This window comes from Ciconia boyciana, chromosome 3 (assembly GCF_034638445.1).
Source record: "Ciconia boyciana chromosome 3, ASM3463844v1, whole genome shotgun sequence".
Taxonomy (NCBI): Eukaryota; Metazoa; Chordata; class Aves; order Ciconiiformes; family Ciconiidae; genus Ciconia; species Ciconia boyciana.
This window is the reverse complement of record NC_132936.1, coordinates 8,136,569-8,160,532: the sequence shown is the minus strand read 5'-3', so window position 1 is coordinate 8,160,532 and position 23,964 is coordinate 8,136,569. Positions and strand designations below refer to the sequence as shown.

General features: G+C 43.0%; 1 protein-coding gene across 1 annotated transcript in view; it reads left to right on the top strand.

The window, feature by feature from the left end:
- EVA1A (eva-1 homolog A, regulator of programmed cell death) overlaps positions 1–23,964 on the top strand; it is a 213,428-nt gene that overhangs the window by 33,931 nt on the left and 155,533 nt on the right. The window lies entirely within an intron of this gene.

The window sequence follows — 23,964 nt, the reverse complement described above, 5'->3', positions numbered from 1 at the left end:
TCAGTGACTTGGCTGGAGACCCAGAAACCCAGTCTAGCGCTTTGTCCATTAGACAGTGGCCCATTCTTGGCATATTCATGGTTTTTTTAAGGTTACAGTCATCGCATTTCACTTAGCATAAAAGCAATATGTGTGATATGGTGTGCAGTGAGCTGCGTCCCAGGCAAAACTGGGATGGTCTCTCTTGTGCTCCAGTGGTTTCTTTGATGACCATGTTCAAGGGACTCCGGGCAGACCTTTGCACACAAGTGTTGGAGGTCGATCTTCATTTCTCTCTCAGCCTCAAAATGGTCTTGCCCTGGGAATGACCCAGAACTATTCCCTGACCCTTGGATTCCTGCCTAGATGGCTGCATGGGGACACTCTCCGAGGGTTTTTGTTTTCCACCTGAGTTACACTCATTCAGGCAGTGTGTGGCCCTGTTGGCTGCGGAAGGTCTGGCTTCTTACTTCTGTCTCTGTAGCATGCTCTGAAGTTTGGTAGTGAAAGATATGAGTTGAAAGAAAGCCAAATAATTAGCTATCGCAGCCTTAATTCCCTGGGCAGAAGTTCACTTTTCAGTAACTGAAACTGGCTTAATCCTAATCCCCTGCAAGTTCCCCTTCGTAAGAGTCTTTGTGAGGTTCCCTTATTGGTGAGAGCTTCCAAAAAGACCAGTGCTGTGGGTATGAATTTTCCTAAAGCCTGTAAATGTTGTATCCGCAGTGTGATATAATACAAGGATAGCGAATGTCTGAAGCTGCAAACCCGTTAACATGTGGGTTGGGTTATTAATGTGCAAAACAAACTGGAAGAAGAGCTCTAGTGTTCCAGATGCAAGTCTTCTCTCCTCCATTATTGATATAAACCTTCTCATTTCTTGCCTTTCATGCAAGCTTGTCATTTTCTGGGAGAAGCCTTTCTCTGAGGCAGCTCCCACTGCCTTTTATGTTTTGTTGACTGACAGTGGTGGATATGAGGGGGTACGCTGGGATCACCTATCATTGCTGCCTAATTTAGCCAGTGGAGAGAAGCTGCCACAACGCATACATTTGGCACTTGCTTCTGATGATCTGAGTGATGGGTTCCACTTCTCTGTGTTGCCTGTGCAAGGAACCAGAGCCTGACTGCCCAGATCAGCTCCTTGTGCTCTTGACCTTAGATGACCCATTAGTTAGGGCACTGAGTTAGCCTGTCTGAATTGTAATTCAGACATGCATGTCTCAGGCATATATGGGAGTTAAAAAAGGTGGAAATCTCAGCCATGAATCCTCCTTCATCTTCATGGGGAGGGGAGAGAGATTACAGAGAAAATTAGATGTTCCTGTCCTTTGCCTACAGTGAGTAGTCAGTCTGCTCTTTGCTAATGAAACTTATGGCTTTTTTTTTTTTTGCAGTTTCCCCTGTCTTCTCACATCCCTCCTTTACCTCCTAGTTCTCATCTCTGTTTGCTGTTCCAGTTTTCATCCTGGGAAAGGTCTGGGTGAAAGAGTAGTGAGCGGTACAGGTACTGCTCACTCTTCCTCTGCTGTTGTCACCTCCTTTCTCTGCCACAAAGGACAATTATTTATCATGACAACTTGGTAGGTGAGCATCTTTCTTTGAATAGATATGCTAATTACAGGCAGTCCATGTGCTAATTACTTTGTTCCCATTGTAACCAAGAACTCCAGGGAACTTGCTAGTCTCAGCAATGAAATGAAGAGAGGATGGTTTGGGGAAATTCATGGTCTAATGCTAAGTGAAGCTTCCCTTGTTATCTCTATGTCTTTAAGGTATGGTCTCTTTCTGCTGTATCTTTTACTTGCTTCCTTCATAAACCTTTGGACTAATTAGCTTGGATGACTTCTCTCCTGAAAAAGGATTAAAGACAAAGAGGTAGGAGATAAATGAACCTTGAATGTGTGTTTTGACAGTGTTACTGGTATTCTCTTTTCTTTTTTTTTTTCTTTTTTCTTTTCTGAAATCCCAAACTGGATCGATCTCCTTTTCACTGTGCACTTCTGGTGAAGTGTCAAGGGTCTGATATCTTTCTGAGGCTTCATCCATGCTTTGGGATTCCCCACGCCTTGTGACCGAGTTGTTTGGTAATTGCTTCTCCTCCTCCATGAGCTACCCCTCACCCCAGTTCAGCACATACAGCTTTGAGGAGCAGGGACATGGTGGCTTGTCCCTAGCTAGGTCCGAGGCCAATGGCAGCTGCTTAGGAATACTTGGGCAGGATTTAAAACAGTCACAGCTCAGATCTGTAAAGCTGTTATTCAGACACTAACAAGATGTTGTTTTTTATCTTTAGAGGGATTCACATCTGTCAAAGGTTTAAACAGCACTAAGGGAAGTAGCCTGCTGTACTCCTATATGTAGAAGCGATGTCTGTGTTAGGAATGCATGTGGCCTGGGCACACCCTGGGGTCCATGGAGGGACCCAGGCACCTTGAGGCCAATTTGTGTCCCAGGCTGGCCGAAATGCCCTGCTGAAGTGCCCCACTATCTCCATGGATGGCAGAGGGATCCTGGGGTGATGGTTCTCCTACATAGCTCAGTAAACTGGCTAAAATTAGGTGGGTGACCTTGAACGCATTTGCTGTAGCCTGATAGGATCTGTAGTGCTTTTTTTGGAGATGCTATACAAATGCCTAAAAAGGGCCTCTCCTTAACCTGAAGTGAGCATTAAGTCCTAGACTGCAAACTGTCTGGTGCTAGTGGGTTCTCTGGGCCATGGCTGAAGGACCCATTCCCCCGACTTGCTCGCAGAGGAAAAGGCAGTAATTTTTAGGCTGGGATTGCCACTGCCACCCCTTGTTGCCAAGCTGCCTCATGTGGGGGGACCAAGTGTGGGCGTCAGAATGTGTCCAGAACCTGAACTAATCCAAATAGCTCAGAGTGAAAAGAGAGGGACCCAAGTAACACTGGCTTTGGTATCCTTGAGGACTTTCTAGATTGCTGGCTGTTGCTACTCTAGATAAACCTACCAGCCCTTACTCTTCTGCAAAGCTTGCACTGGTAGGGTTGTCTGCCCTAAAGTGAGGGAGTCCTGGCGTTAGCTTTAATGAGGGAATTGACTTCAATGTACTGATGTGCAAAAAAAGGCTTCTTGAGAGGACCCATGCTTCTGAATATAATCCTCTGTGCTTCACTGCTCCAGAGATCCACTTGTCTCAGAGACTGGGAGAGCTGCATATTGTTATGCTTTTAGGAGCTGCCTAGGAAATGCCCTTCCCCAGCCTCCAGGCTGAATGGGACTTACAGCAGTCTCTCCTTGTGTCCGTGGGTCACTTACATTCTATGGTTAAGGGACAGCGTAGCTCAGATCATGATGCTTTTCAGAGAAAGGTGATAGTTTCACTGTCAGCTGAGATTTAATACTTCCACAGCAGGCAAAGCCTGTCATATCAATTTGTTGTTCTGGCCCATTCCCAGGGAACATGCCATTACCCAGTACAAAAGCACCCATTGTTGCCACTGAGCCGGTTCCAATGTAACGTGCTATATGCCTCCTTCCTCCTGCCTCCTGCCTCCACCAGTGCAAGGTGCAATGTGAAATACAGTTTTAAGGATTATAGATTAAAACTAATTCTCAGCAGCTCAACAGAGCAGACTATGATAATTATGAAAGTCTTATGAGCTGCCTGAAGATGAGCAAGGGATAGCATGTTACATTGTGTAGGATGGAGAAATTAGTCTAGTATTACATACTTCAATTCTCCAAATTATTCACAACACATTTAATAAGACATTCTATCTTTTGGCAAGAGAAACTTTGATTAAAATTGGTTGGGGGAAGAGAAAGTAAAGGAACAGGTCCCTGACTCAGAAAATCATACCTGTCCTGTGAATAGCAGTTGTACTATGTGGCTATGCCTGCACTAGAAAATTAAACACTTTCAAGGGACAGCTAGGGACTGGAACTCGATCACAGAATCATAAATGGCTTTAGGGTGGAAGGGACCATTGGAGATCTTCTAGTTCAAGCCCCTGCTTAAAGCAAGGTGGACCTCAAAGTTGTGTTAGGGTGCTTGTGACCTTGCCCAATCAAGCCTGAAAGTATCCCGAGGATGGAGCTTCTACAGGCTCTCTGGGCAACCTGTTCCTGGACTTAACCTCTCTGGTGGTGAAAAATTGTTTTGTTAAGTTTGGTTAGGTTTTCCCTTGTTGCAACTTGTGACCTTTGCTTCTTGTACTCTCTCTGTGCACTTCTGGGAAGGATCTGGCTTGCTTTTCGATAACCAACCCCATTAGGAAGTGTAAGTCTGCAATTAGGTCCTCCCTTTAATCTTTGCCAGGCTAAACAAACATACTTTCATTAGCCTTATATGTTATGTGCTCCAGCCCTCTAATTATCTTGGTGGTCTTCTTGGTGAACTCTTTCCAGTTTCTCAACGTCTCTGTTTTACTGAGATTTTCATGAGTGCTGGGTAGAGAGGAGTCATCGGTCCCTTGGCCACTGAAGTGAGGAGGATTTCAGCACATGCTTAAAGTATGTCTAAGTGCTTTCCTGGAGCTGGAACAAAATTATGACCACAACAGTTTTGAAGTTGCTCAGGGTCTTGTTCAGCTGAGTTTTGAGCATCACCAAGAACAGAGATTACACAATGTCATCTTAAAAGGATGTAGGACAGCCCATGGATTGTGCTTGGGAGGTGCCTGTTTCTCACTATTGACTTTAAAGAGGTGCAAACATTGTTAGTTCAGATTTTGATGTTAATTTCAATGCTCTAATATCAGGTGGATGCCTACCTGATACATCCTTACACAAACAGTCTGTCTCAGCTTAGATCTGCTTCTGCAGGGGTGGGTGGCCAGTAAGGTGTGAACAGGATAGAGCAGATATGCTCTCATCTGCTCAGTGGTGTGGGAGTTTGGGTTTGAATGAGGATGTCGTATGGGTATTATAGCAGTAAATTTGTTTAGTATTCAAGGTAGGGAAGGGAGAGTTGGGTAAACCTTGTATCACCCACATTACACCTGGGTAAATTCCCATCTCCTGTAAAAATTCTTTGAACTGGCCCTTCTGCCTGGGGTTGGACAGGTTGTCGAAAGACTCTTCAAATTACTGTTGATTTTGGAAATCCTTGGATCAACGAGCTGTATATGAGGGTCTGAGGAGCAGATCAGTCTCTTTTAGCTGTTGGTCCCAGATGGATCTGCTGAGTTAAGTATCCCAGGAGCCTCCCATTTTTGCCTTTTCCTATGGGGAACAAGAAGTGCTGGAAGGAATTATTTCAGTCTCATGAGATCTGAGAGTCACTAAGCTCCGAAAGCTGCTCTTCGGAAAGTTTGTTTTTGGCAATTATTCCTTGCAGTTCTACCCTTTCCAGTCCTGAGGAAGGTTTCCATCCAACCTAAATGCTCTGTTTTTCTTTGGAGAATAATTCTGCTTGACCCCTACGCCTTTACAAACAATATGTAGGAGGGTTTTGGTGCTTTTCTCCACTGCTTAGCCAAGATATAACAGCTCTGCTGTTTCTTGATGCAAGGAAAGTAATGTCTACACTGAAATTGTATCCAAGAAGTTTCTCTCCTTGGTAAGGTGCAGGTTGTGGAAACCCAAGCTTTGTGCCCTTGGTTTATCCTCTGGGAGGGACAGTTCTGCTCCGCAGAACCCGAGGCACTCTGCCAATTCCCCACTGTTGTTTTTATCCCCTGACCTTTCTCTTGGCTTACCCCCCTCCCACCTCGAGGGTGAGAGACAGTGAAAGGAAGATGGAGTTACAGCTTCCTAGACATTTGGCTGTTTAGTCTTTTGTACATCACTTTGTGGCTGACAGGACTTTTTTTTTTTTTCTTTTTTTTTTTTTGTTTTCAGAAAATGCCTTGCATGCTAATCTCTGTGCATTAGCTGATCACAACGTAAACGCTTGTCCATTAATCCAATGCCTTCCTGTGTGTCTTTCATCTCCATGCTCTCCAGCGTTCTCCTATTTCACTTTTCTCCCTCCTTTGTCTTTAACTCTGCTTAATACAATCCACCTCAGTACCACAGCTTCAGGCTATGGAAACAGGGACAGATACTGTAAGCAGAGTGATAGACTCAGTTAATAAACATGCTACCCAATGCTGAAGGCTGTGCTCTCTGCAAAGGCCAGTCTTCATGTGACTTTGACAGACATGTTCCCTTCCGCTCTTTCTTTATCTGCTGATAAGGATAGCCTACTGACTTTTCTGCTGTACTAACATGTTGACTAAGATGCTACAGCTTATTTCCAGAGAATTCAAATAATATTATTATTGGTGCTCTTTTATCTTCTAATAGATTGGGTGGCTTGAGAGCAAAACCCAATATAGAGTAAGGCTTAGTACTCTGTCCTAACTTCTCATTCTACCATGCAGATTTCTATATCTGAGATACTCATTCTTGGATCCCTGTATAGGCACTGCAGAGATGTAGGCACTTTAAACATCATGCAAGAGCAGCTATACCAGCTTGAACCAAAGGGCCACCCATAACCCCTCTGGGCAACCTGTTCTAGTGTTTGATCACCCTCACAGCTCAAGGACTTCTTAAATCAAGAGTTGTGTGTGAATTCACTGGTTCTTGATGGATTTCTCTTCCATTCATTGATGTTGTGGTGCTTTTACTCCATGTAAATATTTGAGACCTGCAGAAAGGCAGTGGCAGCAAGTGCCACAGCTGAGCTTCGCAGAAGGTAAGGAAATGCCTCCTTTTGTTTACCTCATTTGATGCCCCTACACCAGCCTTTTTTTTAGTGAAAGAAACAACACTTTCAATCCCTTTACCTCCCTGCCAGTTCCTGTGTGGTCTGTTGCACCTCTCAGTTGTCTGTTTTCCAGGCAGAAGAGGGCTAGTTGCAACTTAACACCTTTCTCTTAACCGTCTGTAAGTTCACTGCATGATTTCTGAGTGGGGAGGGAGATGGGAGGAGGGACCCAGGAATGCAGACTGTCCTCTGGATGTGAGCCCTTGAATGGTTATACAATGACACCATGGTGGTTTCTGGATTGTTTTCTATTCCTTCCTAACAATTCCTAGTATTTCTTTTTTTTTTTTTCCTCCTGGTTATTAGTGAATATTGATATTTATATTTTCACAGAACTGTTACTACTCCAAAACCTCTATCATGTGTTACTTTACTTTTATTTACATTGACTTTTATCTATGACTTATCACCAAACTTCTCAGTATCAGGCGATCTTTCTGCTGTTCACCCGGCAGTACACTCTGCGGTACTTTCAGCGTGTGACACTTCAGACCTGGTGTGGATGTATGCTTCAGCAGAAGACATTACAGAATGTAATGTCTTCTCCTTCACTAGCCTGCTTCTCTTCACTAGCTCTGAGGGGAGCCTGAATATGTCACCTACAGAGCCCTTCTGCCAGACAGTGCGTGAGGATAGACCTCAAAGTGCTGAGCTTGCTGCTGGCACAGCACGTGCTCGCAAAACTTCCTTTTGGCACTGTCCTGGGGGAGAAACAGAGGTCGAGATGGCTTGCATCTGCCACTACATTTTCTGTAGCACCCCTGGCATGGCCTTTTCTCCTGGGCGTGGAAAGCAGCTCTCTCTGTGGAGGGTGGTGTTTCTGGTGGGAGCAGTGCTGGCTTCCAGAGACTGTGTCTCATCATCTCTTCACCTGCCAGGTGACTTTCTCTCTCTTTGCTGAGACATGGCTGGTGATGATCTGGGAAGGCATTTGTTGAGATTTGGAGAACAAACGTCAGAAGGAGTAGTCAAGCAGGCTACAAAGGAATGCTATTGGTTGTGCAAAATCTGAACACCAAGTCATTATGTAAAATTCATGACAAATTTTTCAAATTTCATTATCTAAAAGTGTGTTCCTGTAGCACTCTCCATGTTTGCATCAGAGTAAATCTAATTAATAAACATAGATGTGAAGACTAAACGAATCCTGAAAGATGATCTTGTTACAGCGCTTACTCAGCAGACACAGAGTGCAAAGCGCCGTTTCCATTGTCTGGAGCAGCAGTTTGCTTGAATGATAATGTTGTTTATAAAGGTCAGTGATGCTGCTTGTTCAGGAGACGTTCCTGGAAAAGCCATTTCTTATTTCCCTGAACTCTGTTGCAGGACAGTCCGAGTTTAACTAAAAGGTGTCTCTATGTGAACAGAGCTGAGATGATGCTGAAATGCCACCTGGGGTCATGACAAATGGTACTCCAAATTTGAATAAAGGTTTTTTCCAGGGTGCTTTAAAGGAGACCAAGGCTTGGTAATACGTCCTGAGAAGTGATGTGATATCACAGAATGGCTGAGGTTGGGAGAGACTAGCATAGCTAGCCAGTTGAGAGAGGTGATTGTCCCGCTTGACACTGCACTGGTGTGGCCCCACTTTGGGTACTGTGTGCAGTTTTGGGCACCTCAATATAAGAAGGACATCGAACTATTAGAGTGTGTCCAGAGGAGGGTGACCAAGATGGTGAAAGACCTTGAGGGCAAGACCTGTGAGGAGCAGCTGAGGTCACTTGGTCTGTTCAGCTTGCAGAAGAGAAGGCTGAGGGGTGTCCTCATCGCAGTCTACACCTTCCTCAAGGGGGGAAGTGGAGGGGGAGGTGCTGATCTCCTCTCTCTGGTGACCAGCGACAGGACACGAGGAAATGGAATGAAGCTGCATCAGGGGAAGTTCAGACTGGACATTAGGAAAAGGTTCTTCACTGAGAGGGTGCTTGGTCACTGGAACAGGCTCCCCAGGGAAGTGGTCATGGCACCAAGCCTGTCAGCGTTCAAGGAGTGTCTGGATGACACTCTTAGTCATATGGTTTAGTTTTAGGTAGTCCTGCGAGGAGCAGGGAGTTGGACTCGATGATCCTTATGGGTCCCTTCCAACTTGAGATATTCTATGATTCTGTGACTCTTGAGATCGTCTAGTCCAACCTATCTGCTTAAAGCAGGGTCACCTACAGCAGGTTGCTCAGTTGGATTAGATTTTGAATATCTGCAAGGTTGGAGACTCCACAGCCTCTCTGGGTAACCCATTCTAGGGTTTCACCACCCTCACAGTTATACATATATGTTTAAATGGAATTTCCTGTATTTCAGTTGGTGCCCATTGCCTCTTGTCCATTCACGGGATATCATTGAGAAGAGTCTGGCTTTGTCTTCTTTACTCCCCCCCCCATCAGTTATTTATACACATTGACAAGATTCCCCTGAACCTTCTCTTCTCCAGGCTAATCAGTCCCAGCTCTCTCAGCCTCCCCTCATATGACAGATACTCCAGTCCCTTGATCTTTCTGGCCCTTCGCTGGATTTGCACCAGTATGTCCATGTCTCTCTCGTACTGGGGAATCCAGAACTGGACACAACACTCCAGATGGGTTTCACCAGTGCTGAGGGGTAGGCTTACCTCTCTTGACCTGCTGGTGATACTCCTACTAATGGCTGCCTTTGCTGTGAAGGCATATTATTGGCTCATGGTCAACTTGGCACCCACCAGGACCCCCTGGTCCTTTTCTACAAAGCTGCTTTCCAGCCTGTTTGTCCCCAGCCTGTAACGATGCATGGGGATACTCCTCCCCATGAGCAGGACTTGACGTTTCCCTTTAGTTAAAATTAATGAGATTCCTGTTTGCTCATTTCTCCAGGTTGTCGAGGTCCCTCTCAATGATGGAACAGCCATCTGGTCTATCAACTGCTCCTTCCAGTTCTGTATCATCTGCAAACTATGCAGATGATATACACAGGTTCAGAAGTGTTCCTTAATTTAATAGAAAAACATAACATTAGACTCAACAGTAGAATAACTGGGTGCAGTTCCCTGTCCTGTCCCAAACCAGGATAATGTAGGAGGGGATATTCATCAATCTAAGCTGTCTGAAGATTTAAAAAAATAAAAAAAAAATCAAAAAAAAATCACCTTTTCTGGGGAGGGATGGTGTGTCTGGTTCCAGTATGGGGTTGGGGTACAGCTGGGATGTGCACTCAGATCCAGGGACTGGGAAATGCTCCCAGGTCTTGTAGTTTAATCACAGCCTTTAGCTGTAATGCTGTCCGTATATGAGCACCGAGTTTAGCAGCAGCCAACGCTGAAACTGTTTTGGCCTGTGATGTGTTTTTGCATGTAATACAATAGGTAATAGGAAAACGTGTGCTGTGGATGTAGTTGCTGTTACAGCTGTGAGGCAAAGAGCCCTTCAAAGTGTTACTCTGCAAAAGAAATCCCCTTCTCTAGCCTATTAGTCAAAACAACTGCTCCGTGTCAAAGCAGCACAAATAGCTTTTAGCCAAAAAGCTTTTCTAACTGCTGTTATGCTGGGGCCATTCTGCTCTGCCTGATTGCTGTTCCTATACAAGGGGTTAGTGTAGTATGCGGCTTAATAAATTCCACTGTCGGATTTCTATTGTCTCTTTGTTCTTCGTTGCCGAGGAAGCCAAATATTATTTCTGTCCTTCAAAGAAGCTGCAAATATGGGGAATGGCCTCAGTGAGAGGTGGGGGAGAAAAGGGACCCTGTGGAAAAATACCTTTTGTGTTTTCACTTATTGCCTTTATAGAGATGATTGTGGTGATGTGGTAGAAAGGGGCTGTTCTGTCTCTTCTCTCTTAGTCAGATGTCTTCATTATTATTAACTTATATTCCAGGCTAAGCAGTTCCCTCTCTTTGTGTATCCTTTCATCGCCTTTGTCATGTCCTGAAGTGCTATCAAGTGCTCCAGATTAAAAATCAGTATGCATTTACATCTCTTTTTATCCCCAGTCTTTCTGTGGCTCATGTTACTTCCCATTCACAGGTCCTTCTTTTTTTCCTGGCCTGCACATGGATATAGAAATGGGACCATCTTCAGCTGATATTTGGGAAACTGAGGGGCAGGGGTGATGCCAGATGAAGTGTGCTGGGAACTCTTCTCTGGCCCTGCGGCTGGTGGCCAGAGCTGACCTTTCTTGATGGCACCAGGGAAGAGGTAGAAGCTGTCTGTGGATGGCCTTTTTGTCCTGAGAAGCTAAACTAGAAGTTTAACCTTATAGAAGTTAAACCTCTATACTAACTACATAAATGCAGTCTTTTGTTTTATGTAGGAATCACCTTAAGGCTAGATACTAAAGACAAAAGTTATGGTGGCAGCAAGACTTCAGGAACAGCAGAAGCTGAAGAACACCAGAGTCTCTCCAAAGACCATGTTCTAGCACTAGCAACCACTGCGTTGCTGTAACATAAAGCCTCGTTCATCTGTGGGACCCCAGAGGGATCAGGGCAGTGAGTTGCCGCTGTACTGACCTTTCTTACCCAAGGTGAGCTCCATCTTGGGAAACCCTTATCAGAAGAAGGTCATGAAGCCATTGCTCAATGCTATGATACACAATGAGCAGTTCAGCTCATCTTTCTTCTAATGCCTATAATGAAATATATTTGAGCTAGTTAGATGGGGCTCCCTTTACAGTCAGCAGAGAGGGGTAAACCAGTTTCAGACATGGTTTGTCCTCTACTTCTCTTCTCAGTTAGACATCTACTTTAGAATAAAATGTTTCACACCTGACAGTGCTTTCTTCTTTCTACTGACTGTATGGAGAGAGTTCAAACGGTAGCTAAATCCCATGCGTGGTGGACTCTAAGGGGCAGTCTTCTAAGCCAAAGTTTTCCTCCACGCTATGGCTTTGCCTAGCTAGGAAACAAAGCTACATTCCCACCAATGCAAAAAAGAAAAAATCCGAGGACAGGGTTCTAATAGGTCTTGATAATGAAGCCTATACCAGGATAAACTAATTTAGCCGGTAATTTTTAAAACCCCAACAAGAATACCACAAGTTTCGTGATCGAGTGACATGATTCTTCAGGAAAAATAAAACTACAGTTAAACTGGTGAGATATTTTGAGACAGACAAGGTTTTTCACTTGAGCACCAGGAAAGTATAGCTTGTTTAGCAGGCAGAAAGGAAGCTGCTGCATTAGTGCTTGATCTTCAGCCCAAGGTACAGAGACCATCCCGCCTTCACTCCCAAGTGCTAATTTCCTGTCCACTCCTGCAATGCCTTTTCCAGGAGGAGCATGTGGGAAGTGGAGGTTAGTTAACTTCTAGCTGGTTGGGCAGCTTGACAGCTTGACCTGGCAATGCTCAGGATGCCTGTTTCTTGTTAGTATTATTTATATCAAACTAAAAACAGTTTACCTGTGAAATCATCATTCCTGCTACCCTGACAACATTTATCAGTGCTTTAAGATGTCCAGTTACTGGTGAATAACAAATTCCCCCTTGGCTGAAGTCAATGGCTTAAACAGAAGATGCTGATCTGGCAGTTTTGCCTGGTTGTTGCATATGCAACACACTGCACGTTCTGTTAAGGCAATATTTGAAGTTTGTAGCCAAGTCATCAGAGACAGGGCATATCAGAAATTAGGGGAGACTCATGCAAACCTACTTTTTTATCTTCTTATCTTTTTCTCTTTTTGCAGCCAGTCTGAGCTCCCTTTTCTCCTGGATAATTTTTATCTCTGGGTAACACAGTCCTTTCTGCAAGCAGGTACAATTTTGAGCTCAAGCATGTTGGAACATAAAGAGAGGTCACTTACAAATGGATATTTTTGCTCCAAATCTTTCTTTTTTCTCCTTTTTAGTATTTTAAGGCTGCTCTCTTTCTGTTTCTCCAGTTTCCCTACCTTTGCTCAAGTGACCCAGCCACCACAATGCTTCCAGCTGATTCTTGCTGGCAGGATAAGCTCCTGGGACCACACTTCTAATTAACAAATGAGAAAAAGGATTTTTTTTTTTTTTAATATGTCTACTCTACCCTGTGTCTCCTTTTGTTTTCCCTTTTTAATTTCCTTCTTTTTCCCCGACGCTGCTTCTTCTTTTCACTGTTTAGCCTCTTCTATCTTGTCTCAGTCTCTCCTCATTTCCTTTCCTCTCTTGGGGTTCATAAAGCTGCCAAGGCCTGGCCAAAGCAAAGAGAAATACGCATTTCACAGGCGAAGGTCATGCGGAGGGCAGCATCATAGTTCTTATTGCAGGTCATGGGGAAAAGGATGCAGGTTCATTCCAGAGCTGTTGCTTCCATTAAATTTGTCAAATCTACCCTGAATAAGAATAAATAAATAAAATATGGAATTTAAAGCAGAAGGAAGAGGAAGATGTTAAAATCTCGGTGTTGGAAGCAAGCTTTTGCCTAATTTTTGAATTTTCTTGGGAGGTGAGTTCTGGGAGAATTAAGCACAAGGTCTCTAGTCCGGAGGGGAACCACAAGTGTGGATTCTCCACAGCGTTTCAGCAGAGCTCACACCATATGTCTGTGAGCTGTAGCTGCCCTTCCCACCACAGACAGCAATTTGTCATTGTCCCAAAAAACCTCCTGCTTCTTCAGTGGAAAAATTGCTAGGTGGCAAAGCAATCCGGAGTGAATTGACCTACTTGAGCATGAAAATTGCCTATCCCCTACCCTAGTTACACAACATCAAATGAGGGAGGCCTTGAATTTCACAGTTTGCAATACAAAAAAGTTTCTAATAAAAATGACCATTGGAGCGTTGAAGTGCTTGTTAAAATCAGTGAGAGAGACTACAACCTGATTGGAAGTATTTTCCTGGAGGAGAACTCTACACTGCTGAGATGGTATCTGCACATGTAAGTCACGCTGTATTATTTCATGCAAGGTAACTCATTTCAGATTTGCTCTCCAGGATCACAGGACTTGTTCAACATTTTGACCTGCCAGCCGAAATCTACTTTTTTCAGGGATGTGTAGATCACTCCGAGAGCCCCAGAGCTGGCTTCTGGCACTGTGTGCAAAGCACTCACATCTGTTTGTGATGGCTTTAGCAGTAGCTCCCGTAGGGTTATGCACTTTTGCCTTCACTCCTGCCATTTGCCCTAGTCTAAACAAAGCTGCCATCTCTCTGTACTCGTAGTCTTGTCAGAATTAAGTTCTCCCGAATGGGCAGAATCCTGTTTATTTAGTGTTGGTGTTTCTCAGCCCTTGTCAGATTGTCGTGGCTTAGTTCTTGATTTGCTTAAAGAATTGGTCAGTGTGCATAAAATCTTGTCTGTCACTTGTGTGGTTAAATAACTGTTTTCTTTGTCCCAGTGTGATATGCTGTGCAAAAGCTTTCTTTTAATTTCGGGTGGTAACAGGGTACTCCCCTGTCACTCCCAGTAAAGCTGTGAGCAAAGGCCAGCCTGCTTTTAGGCACTTCTGCTGTAGCTCTGCAGAGGCGCATGGTTATAGCAAGGATGATTTATATTTCCCTTGCTGCACGTTTCTAATACAGAAGCAAATCCTTCCCCCTGCAATGGTGAAAGTCTGTGTTTTGGTCAAATTGGACAGTCCCCAACCTTCCCAGGTTGGTGCTCTGTCTCTCACTGTCACGCTGCATGGGGACACAAAGGAGCTGTCACAGACCTTGCCAGAGACGTGATATGCAGGAGCTGCTTTCGTGACAGATGCCGAATATTTTCTATTTCCAGAGAAGATTTGGGACTGAATTTTCCTTGGCATGTGGTGAACTGGTAAACCCTGCACTTTCAAAATACTAGAGGAAAAACCAAAAGGTGCATTCATTGGGCATGAGGGTGCACCAGAAGACTGCTGTCAGGCACGGTGCTCACCAGCATTGACTTCTCTGTGGGTGATATGGCTAAGGAGGGCCCAAGAAGGGATTTGATGGAGATAAAGAGGTGCCTTGCAGAGACTTACAAGGTGCTTTGCCCCTGGGCGTGGAGAAAGCGTGACAGTGATTGTTTGCAGATTGACCGCACAAGCCATGGAAGTGCAAAATCTATGCTATGCTACGCTATACTATGCTATGCTATGCTATCCTATTCTATATCACATGGGTTAGGTGGAGGTGGATTAAGATGTTGATCACCATAAAATATTCTTGGCCTCTTGAATGAGTAGTGAGATGTTCAGTGAACTCAGAGCATGTCCTGAGGGAAGTGCATGGATCCAGCTCCTGACTCCTTTCCCTGTTACATAAGAATATTGCATTGGGTAATCGCTTTAGCAACACATGAATAAGTTGGTCCCTGGCCCTTGAGAAATGGCACAAATTTGATTTCAGCAATTTTAGTGACTAGGCCAGAAGGTGCATAAGGGCTGTCAGTCGCTTGCCGTAAGACCCAGTAATGCTCGTAGGAACGGTTGAGCATTGGCCTGCCCTGGGAGCAGGCTGAGTGTGGGGACAGGTCCTGTTTGAGCTCTTAAACTTCACTGCAGGCAGTGATGCCGATGGCTGCTGGAAGACACCAAGCTTTGGGATTGTTTTTTCTTAGCTAGGGTCTTTGCATTTGCATGTTAGATTTGTAAATGGTGTTGATTTCCATGGTCAAATTTGTTTTCCGTAAGAATCGTCACAGGAAGGGGTGGGATCAAAAGGACTTTATTTTGGAACTGGAAGTCAAAATGAACACTGGTGAAACCTGTCTACATGAGGAATTTTATCAGCAAAGGTGCATTGGTAGTTATGCAAGTGTGTCCCCGTGTGACGACATTTACTATGGAAAATTATATGGGTGTCATTATGGCAGCCTAATTATATCACTGTAGTTTTGCTGTTAAAAATCTTTTGTATATAAACCATCTAGAGAAAACTGTCCTTTCAATAAAATAAACCTGTTATAACTTATTTAGAACTTATATTAGAACCTGTTATAACTTTAATTTAGAAGAGCTACATGACCCCCGGTGGTGTGAGCTCTTTATCACTACTTAGAATGCAATAGCAAGGCCACGGTGAGCAGTGCTGTGATTTATTTGTGTGATGACTGTGTTTTGGAAAAGACTTGATTGAGAGCCAAGGAGAAAGAGCCAACTGGAGCTGCTCAGGAAGTATCACCCATGTAGTTCCTTCAGCTATAAAGTGATGACCTTAACACTGCAGCTGTATCTCTAGAATGAAATAGTGCCTAGCTTGTCTATAGTGTGTAAATTGACCTTTTTGGGCTGTAAGAAGTATACACTAAATCTCTCTCAAAATTACAGCTCTCATTCTCTGAGTACTGAACAAACCCCATAAGGCTTCCCAAGGCGACCTGGTAATTATCTTTAGGTTATGCTATAAGATATGTTTTATAAATAGGATTGTGCTATGTGCAATATACTTTATATAATTGACACATAATACATACTAATGCATGCTAAGTTATACGGTTTACAATTAAAGTAAGACATTAATATTTATAATGCTGTAACACTAACATATTAATTATATAATGTATTCATATTTATAATGCTATAACACTATTTTAACAAAGTGTTCTAAGAAATTTAGCACTGCAAAAAATGAACTTCACAGTTGTAGTGGGGTTCAGGCTTCTCCTGCAACTTAAACTGGGTAAAATATTCTGCAAGGTTGTTTGTTGCTGTTTTTTTTTTTTTTTTTTAACGTGTGTGTGTGTGTGTGTCTGCATATAAATATATTTTTTATATATATACACACATGTACACATACACATGGAATTTTTAGTGTGAAGTATTAGGAGTTGACAAATCTGGTAGCCTGACAAAGGCAAGGCAGCGACAGCCCTGTGTTCCCAGGTCCAGGCAGTAGTGATGCTGAGCATCTATTCCCAATAGAGAGATGTGCGTGTGCCTGGCCACGCAGATAACACAGGCAGAAACACTCAGCATTCATGCAAACGCAGACAGCACCAGTGGCCTCATCCTGTTCCCCTCTCTGGTTGATCAGGATGAAAGGCTGTTAGTAGAAAATATGCATGCATACATACAATGTGGATCCCCCAGTAACGGGCCTTAGACAGTCCATGCAGCAGCTGGCTCATGGGTCCTCTCATCTCCAGTCACCTCACACACAGACATGTGCATACAGACGGGTCTCTCAGTTGACTCCCTGTCCCACAGCTGGCCTGAACCTCCTGGTTTCTCCTGTAGCCAACTCACAGGCTGTCTGGTCTCTCCAGTATCTGGCCCAGACTTGTGACCGCTTTCCTGCCTGGCTCCCCAAGCTCTTATTCTACATGCCAGCTAGTCCAGCTTGATACTCATTAGTGATCACACACCAAGATACATATCCACACTATGCACACTCTCGCTTGCTCTGGTGGCAGGACACACGCACGGACCCTCTGACCTGTGCTCCGACTCTGGTTGCTGTCACTGAGACCCCCATACACACACATGCACACAGATCAATGGAAGAGGCTTTGATCTGAAATAGGGGAGCAGGAATAAACAGCTGGAGAGAGGGTTGCAAGTTGGTGAAGTCCTGGTGCAGCTCCTTCCAGCCAAATTCTCTGTACTGTCAAATTTCCTTCAACGTTGTGGCTGCCTGCAACCATACAGCTAGTGAAACAAGATTTTTTAAAAAAAAAATTCCTTAAATCCAGAGGAATTGGATGGTCAACACGTTGAATTACAGGTCATGATACTGGTACAAGATTATAAGAGAAACACTGACAAACTAGAGGGAGTCCAGTGGAGGGCCAGGAGGATGGTTTGGGGCTGGAGCACATGGCATAGGAGGGGAGGCTGGAGAAGAGAAGGCTGAGGCGGTATCCAGATGCTTCCTTCTGCTTCCTAAAAATGGTTACACATAAACCAAAGTTGGGCTCCTCCCAGAGTTGCAAAATAAAAACGCAAGAGGCAACAGACACGAGTTGTGATGGGGGAAATTCTGAGCACTTTCAAATATTTTTCAAATATTTGAAAAAAAATTTTAATCAGAAGGGTGGTGAAGCACTTGCACGGGCACTTCAGAGGCTGGAGAATCCCTGCCCTTGGCAGTCCTTGCTCAGGGCTGAAAAAAGTGGTGAGCAGCTTGATCTCTCTTTGATATTGGCCCTACTCTGAGCAGAAGTGTGGACTAGATGCCCATAACCATAAGGGCTTTAAAAACTTGTTTTAGAAAAAAGTAAGTTCTCGAGAAACCATAGACTTATGGGACATTCAAAGACAATCATCTAAGATGATGTTCAAATTGTGAACAAGATTTTTTGTATTGAATTTTTAGAGCAATTATTTAAAGTTCGGGACCCAAAATACTTGCAGTTGGAGTTGCTTATTAAATTCTCCAGAGTTATTGCAACAGTCTGTGGAAGGGCTGAGGTGTTTTATTAAACTCTACAGGAGTTTACAGTTAGGAAGTTTAAAGGAATAATTATAGAATCATAGAATCATTTAAGTTGGAAAAGACCTTTAAGATCATCGAGTCCAACCATAATATCGAGTCCAACCATAAGATCTGTTAGCAATATTATTAGCAATAATCCTCACTAGTATCTGAGTTAGATTCAAGCCTGCAGAGTTGAAAACCACCATGTTTTTATTCCTGTCACCCCTAGCCTTCACCAATCTAATTTCCACTACCTTCTCATCCTTACACAAACCCAGAAGACCTATGAAATACTGTTCAGCATTTACAAAATGTTACCTTGTTTAGCCTCGAAATGCTGGCACTCAGCTGCAGTTCTAAATTCACTCTTGTTTCAAAGCCGTTTTTCTAAGTTAACACTGGCTACTGTTTGGAGCCGCAACTGCGGTACAGAAGATCAGATAGTGGGCAAGGAACTGTTGACTTAAAATAAAAATATTTTCCCAAGTATGCTTACAAGATGTTCAAGTTTTTCTAGTGCTGTATGGTGTCTGAAAGGTGAAAGGGTTGGGGAGTAGCCGAAGTGAAAGCAAATCTCTCTGTAGAAGGTTTGTAATAGCAAGTTTTAATCTCCAGTATTAGTAACAAAGCAAAACAAACCCTACTTGTCCATGCTAGGCTGCTCTGTGATTTAAGAGAGCTGCTTTTACTACTGCAACCACAGGATTATCAGTAATGCCTGGCATGAAATGCCTTCATTCAGTTACTTGCTCTGGCTTCAAGCCTTGCCTGGGGTCACATTTCAGCCCTGTTTGCATATCCTCATGGTGTGTTATTCTACTCCACTGGCTTAGCACTGTTTCTGTGAGATGTTATGAGTATCGGTGTTCTGCGTATAAAGAATAAGCTGAAATTCTCCAGTCTATAGCCTATCTGAAAACCAGCCTGGTCTAGGGGTAGTCTGAGCTCCAGAAAAGTATCTGATTAAGGCCTCTCCTGGAAGAAAGTTCTGTTTCACATTTACAGGCTCAAAAACGTCTGCAAGGAAGCTGAGGAAACTAACAGTAGATATTGAAAATAATGGTAGATATTGAAAAAACAATAATCTGGAAAATAAGAGGATTAAAAAAATAAAAGAATCTGTGTCAATCAGGAACAAGGCAATATTTTATTCACTAACACAGTTAATTGCACTGACTTCATGTGGTTCAGATAATTGGAAATTTATTTCTATGTATGATGTTCTTTTTTCATTATGTTGATTTTTCTCAATTATATGTATACACTTCTATATTTGTAACTACAAAAGCTGAAAATGGGATATTTTAAGAAGACATTACTGTATCTTAGATATAGCTCCATGCAGATAATCGTGAAGCTCTGGCTTGAATTATGTGTAGTAGTTCATTAACCATTAAAATCCTTTGACTTTCCTTGTAATTTATTAGAAGTTTTGGATCATATCCAAACTGTACAAAGAGTTGGTCTTATTGCGATTATCTGTAATCCTCCAGCACACACCCACAGAAATGTTTCCTGGTGAAAGTTGAAATTTGTCTTCTGATGACTGGTGAGCTGGTGTGTTGCTATGTGCCTTGTCAAGCAAAACTAGAACTGTACATAGTGGAAGCAGGAGAAGAGGGCTTACCACTTTTAGACAACCATGGTTAAATACAATATATGAACAAGTGTTTGCATTCTCTACTATTATCCTACATCTGGTTGGGATGAAACTGTTATATCATCTGTGCTTTTGTGAACCACTCCATCAGTTGCTGTGGTTTCAAAAAGGCAGGGTTGTAGCTCTATAACAGTAAGTAAAGGATGATGTTTAGATTTACAATACCTGTAAAATGATGATGTTCTGTATCAAACTGTTATTTTTCTCTAGTCCGCATATGTGTTAAGGGTTAGAACTGGCTGTTGGGTGAGAACTGAGCAACAGCTCCCTGGAGAGACAATGGTGGAAATGGTTCTTGGGAACTGACATTGCTGGGTGGGATAGAGTTACAGTCAGCATTAAGGGTTGTGTTTGGGAGTAGCGGTGAGTAATTGCTGATGACTGATAGGAGTCAAACTCTGGACTTTGGAAAAATAAATTGCAAGTGGTGTTTGAAAGAAACATTTCCTTCTCATTAGAGGGAAAAATGATCTATCATTTTTGTGAGGTGCTTCTTTTGGTTGTTTATTCTGTCTTCAGAGTATGAATCCCCGCTTTGGTAATGACATTGGTCTTTTGAAACGAGGAGATGTTTAGCACTTGACTCCTATACATTGGTTTAATTTGGGAGTATGGATGCCCACCAGCAAAGATTTCATGTCTTCGACACAATCTTTAAAAAAAGAGAACTGCCAAACCCCAAAGTTTTGAGATTGTTTTTGTTATCCCTGATTTTCAAAATGCATAGCATTTGGAAAAGTTTTGGTGGGATTAATGCTTTAGATTTCTTTTATGCTTTCAGCATGCTTTCAAGCTGAAATATATATTTTTATGAAAAGCTCAAATTACCACCTGCTCTAACATTGTCTTCCCTGGACAGGCTAATAAGTGAACCACCAAAAAATTTCCTGATAAAATCATGAGAATTTATGTCACACTCCAAGATGAACCATGACAAAATAGAGTAGATTTGACTGTGGCGGTACAGTTGGGATATCTTCCTCAAATAATTGCTTGCCTTCAGGTCCTGGATCCTACAACGGTGATTTCACATCCCAGAATTTGAAGATGAAGAAAGGAGTGGCAAATATTTTTGGCCATTTTTAATAACAGCCTGCCTGTTTGGAGTGGACACTTGTAAGGCTGTAGCTTATATCCCAGATAATAATGCAAAGAAATATACTTGATAAGGAGTGATAAAATCATTTGATAATACCTTTATCATCTCAGTTTCTTAGCTGTCATATTCTGTGGTCTAGGAATAGCTGATCGGTGATCTGCTGTATCATTTTACTAAACTAAAATAGTTTCTTGCAGCCATCCAAAAGAGATTTCTTCATGCTTGCCAGGAAAGAGTCAATGAGCTCTGTAAGGTTATTCCTTGTGTACTTATGAAGTGCTTCTTACCTTGGTGTACAAGTGCCATTGAAGTCCTCAAACACCTGCCATTGGCTACATGTTTATGCATTTCATTCAGTAAAGAGCATCCCAGTAGTTCCCTCCCTGGTACCACATGTACTGGTACAAAAGGTCACTGGAGACTTGTTACCGAAAATTCAGCAAGGATGCTGAAAACAATTCAGATCTTGGGTTACTGAACCATGAATCAATGGATAAAGAAATGCCAACACTTTCAAAAGAACTACCAATGAATGTAGTGCAAATTTGGCACACTTTACGAGGAAAAAAAAAAGACCATTAATTCTCTACAGCCACTTCCTTTTGCTCTGTGAAGAACATCATGTCATCCCCGATCACGGCCATGCCTAATCCAGTATCTTCTCTCTGACAGTGGTCAGTGCCAGATGTTTCAGACATTGTGCTTTGTTTATTATTAGCCAGTCACCATCAAAGCATTCAATCCCTTCAATACCTTGAGCTTGAACAAACTCAAGTTATTTTGAGATTGCTGATGGAAGATGAGAGGAAGGAGTTGTTTCAACAAGTGATCTACACTAATTGCAGGGGTTGAAACCTTCCCTGATCCTGAATTGGTAATAGGAAAGGCATGCTCTAGGATGGCTGTTCTGACAGAATAATTGAATATTCAGAGGAGCCAGTAGAGTCTTGACTCCACTTTGGTTGTATTTCTCTGGCTCCCTAATAGGTCAGCCTCAGGGAAAAGTCCTAATGCACTGGAGTAACAGCGCAGAAAGTGGGATTTAATGGTTTGTGTTATATTCTGGTTTTGTTTGTAGTTTGCTTTTCCTGATGCCCATCTTATATGGTTGCCCTACTTTTGAGGGAGAAAAGCTGATCTGACTCCAGGACTAGGTGTACAGCATCACACAGAGCATGTATTCTACTGACTGGGAAAGAAGATGCACTCCAGTAGTTCATTTTATCCCCAGAGTGCTTCCTTGAACAAGTGAGATAAAAGCACTAAATTAAACAGTGCTGTTCCCTGATCTGATGCAGCCCTGTCACTTACTCTAATCACTGGGGCTGTGTCTCATCCTTTTTCTTATAAGCAAAAGCTGCTCTGGGGACTTGGAAATTAATATGTTGATTTGAGTAAATATCTATTTGGCACACACCTTGAGGCACTGCAGCAACAGAACTGCTAAATAAGAACTACAGACTAAAATCTAGAGAAATCAGAGAATCCAGCCCTCATAGTGGCAGCTTGAATGCTGAAGCTAAAGTACTGTGTGTTGGTTCTTTCTAAGAACAATGATTATAGTTGGTTTAGGCACCTTGAAATTTGTTCAGACCAATATTCTTTCACACAACTCCTGAGCTAGGTTTCAGTGTTGGTATGGAAGAAGAACTATTCCCAGTAAAAGCTCTGGGTGAAGCCATACTATTTTGGAGAGTAAGAGGAAGTTGCTGGATATGGACTTAGGGACAGAGAAAAGGTCCTGGGAGTGTTTAACTTAGTGGAGTAAATATACCCGACGGATGTGTCTACAAGGATAGCTAGAGTTGACATTGAAATGATTCTGAGCAAGCCACGTGAATTCTCTCAAACCACATGAATTGTGCTTCCCTGTGTGCATTTTCATGTCTTGGAAGACAGGATGATGAACGTGAGGAAGCAGTGCACCTTGCAGCAATGAAGGCTAACTGCATACCAAGCTGGCCCCTCAGTGTAGCAAAGATGTTGAGAATCTGGAGAGAGTCCCTTTGGCTGCCAAGACGACAAGGGTACTGGAACATATGATAAATAATAAGAGACTGAGGGAGCTGGTCTGTTCATCTAGGAGAAGTAAAGAATAAGGAGAGTGGGATCTAATTACTGTTTTACACTACCTAAAGGTATAGAGGAAATTAAACCAGTCTTTTCTTTGAAATGCCCCATGAAAGATCCAGAGGGAACAAACAAAAGTCATAACATGGGAAATTCCAATTGCATGTAATGAAAAAAATTTTCACTGTGAAATTTGTTAAGCATTGGCACAGGTTGCCCAGCGAGGTTGTGGAGGCCCCATCCTTGAAGATACTCAGAACTGGACAAGGCCCTGGGAAACCTGGTCTAAGTTGGCCCTGCTTTGAGCAGAAGGTTGGACTAGATGACTTTCAGAGGTACCAGCCTAGATTATTCTATGATTATGGGCCACCAAGAGAATAGACACATTTTAGCCATTTTTTAAAAACAAGTCTGAGATATACCTCAGGTTCCTTTTTAGGAATTTGTCCAGGTATTACTTGTTTCTCTTAATAGTTTTGTCTTTTCTCTCTACTCTACCTCTTAAGGAAAGAGTCTACCATTTCTTAAGAAATGAGGTAGAGGAAGATAGGGACAGGGCATTGTGGGATTGCTACTGGTAGACTTGTGTTGGTGGCCAGTAGTGGGAAGGGAACTTCCAAGCTCATTACAGAGAGGAAGTCTGCAGGGTTGAATGGGACCATGGCTGACGCTGACATTGGACATGCTATAGAGTTCCCTGCACAGATGTCTCTATATCAGCACCACAGTGGTTTCCCCTCAGGCTTGAGTGTGGCAAAGTCAGGATTTGTTTGGCAGTTGCTGTGGCAACCTGACTGCAATCAGCCCTTTTAACTCAGTGTAACTTTAACGAGGCTTTGTCCCCATGCTTTATTTTTGTTAACAACTTTATTAGTGTGGATAACGTCATCCTCTAACAAACCAGGAGAGATTTGGTTCTGCATACTGTTTTCCGTTTAAAAAGATTGAAACTTTGCAGAATTGGAGAGAAAGCAAAGCTTTTGTGTCAAAGGCCTAGAACAGAAAGTGCAACCAGAAGAATTAAAATGGTATGTTGTGAAGGGAGATCACAGATGTGATTGGTGCACCATGATGGAATAGGACCTCATACAACCAACTGTAACCCCAGCTTTTCCCTTAGCGGCTCTGTGTCTGGGCCTTTCTTGCCCATGATCATAAGTTCACAGGAAAAGTGAGCTTGGAA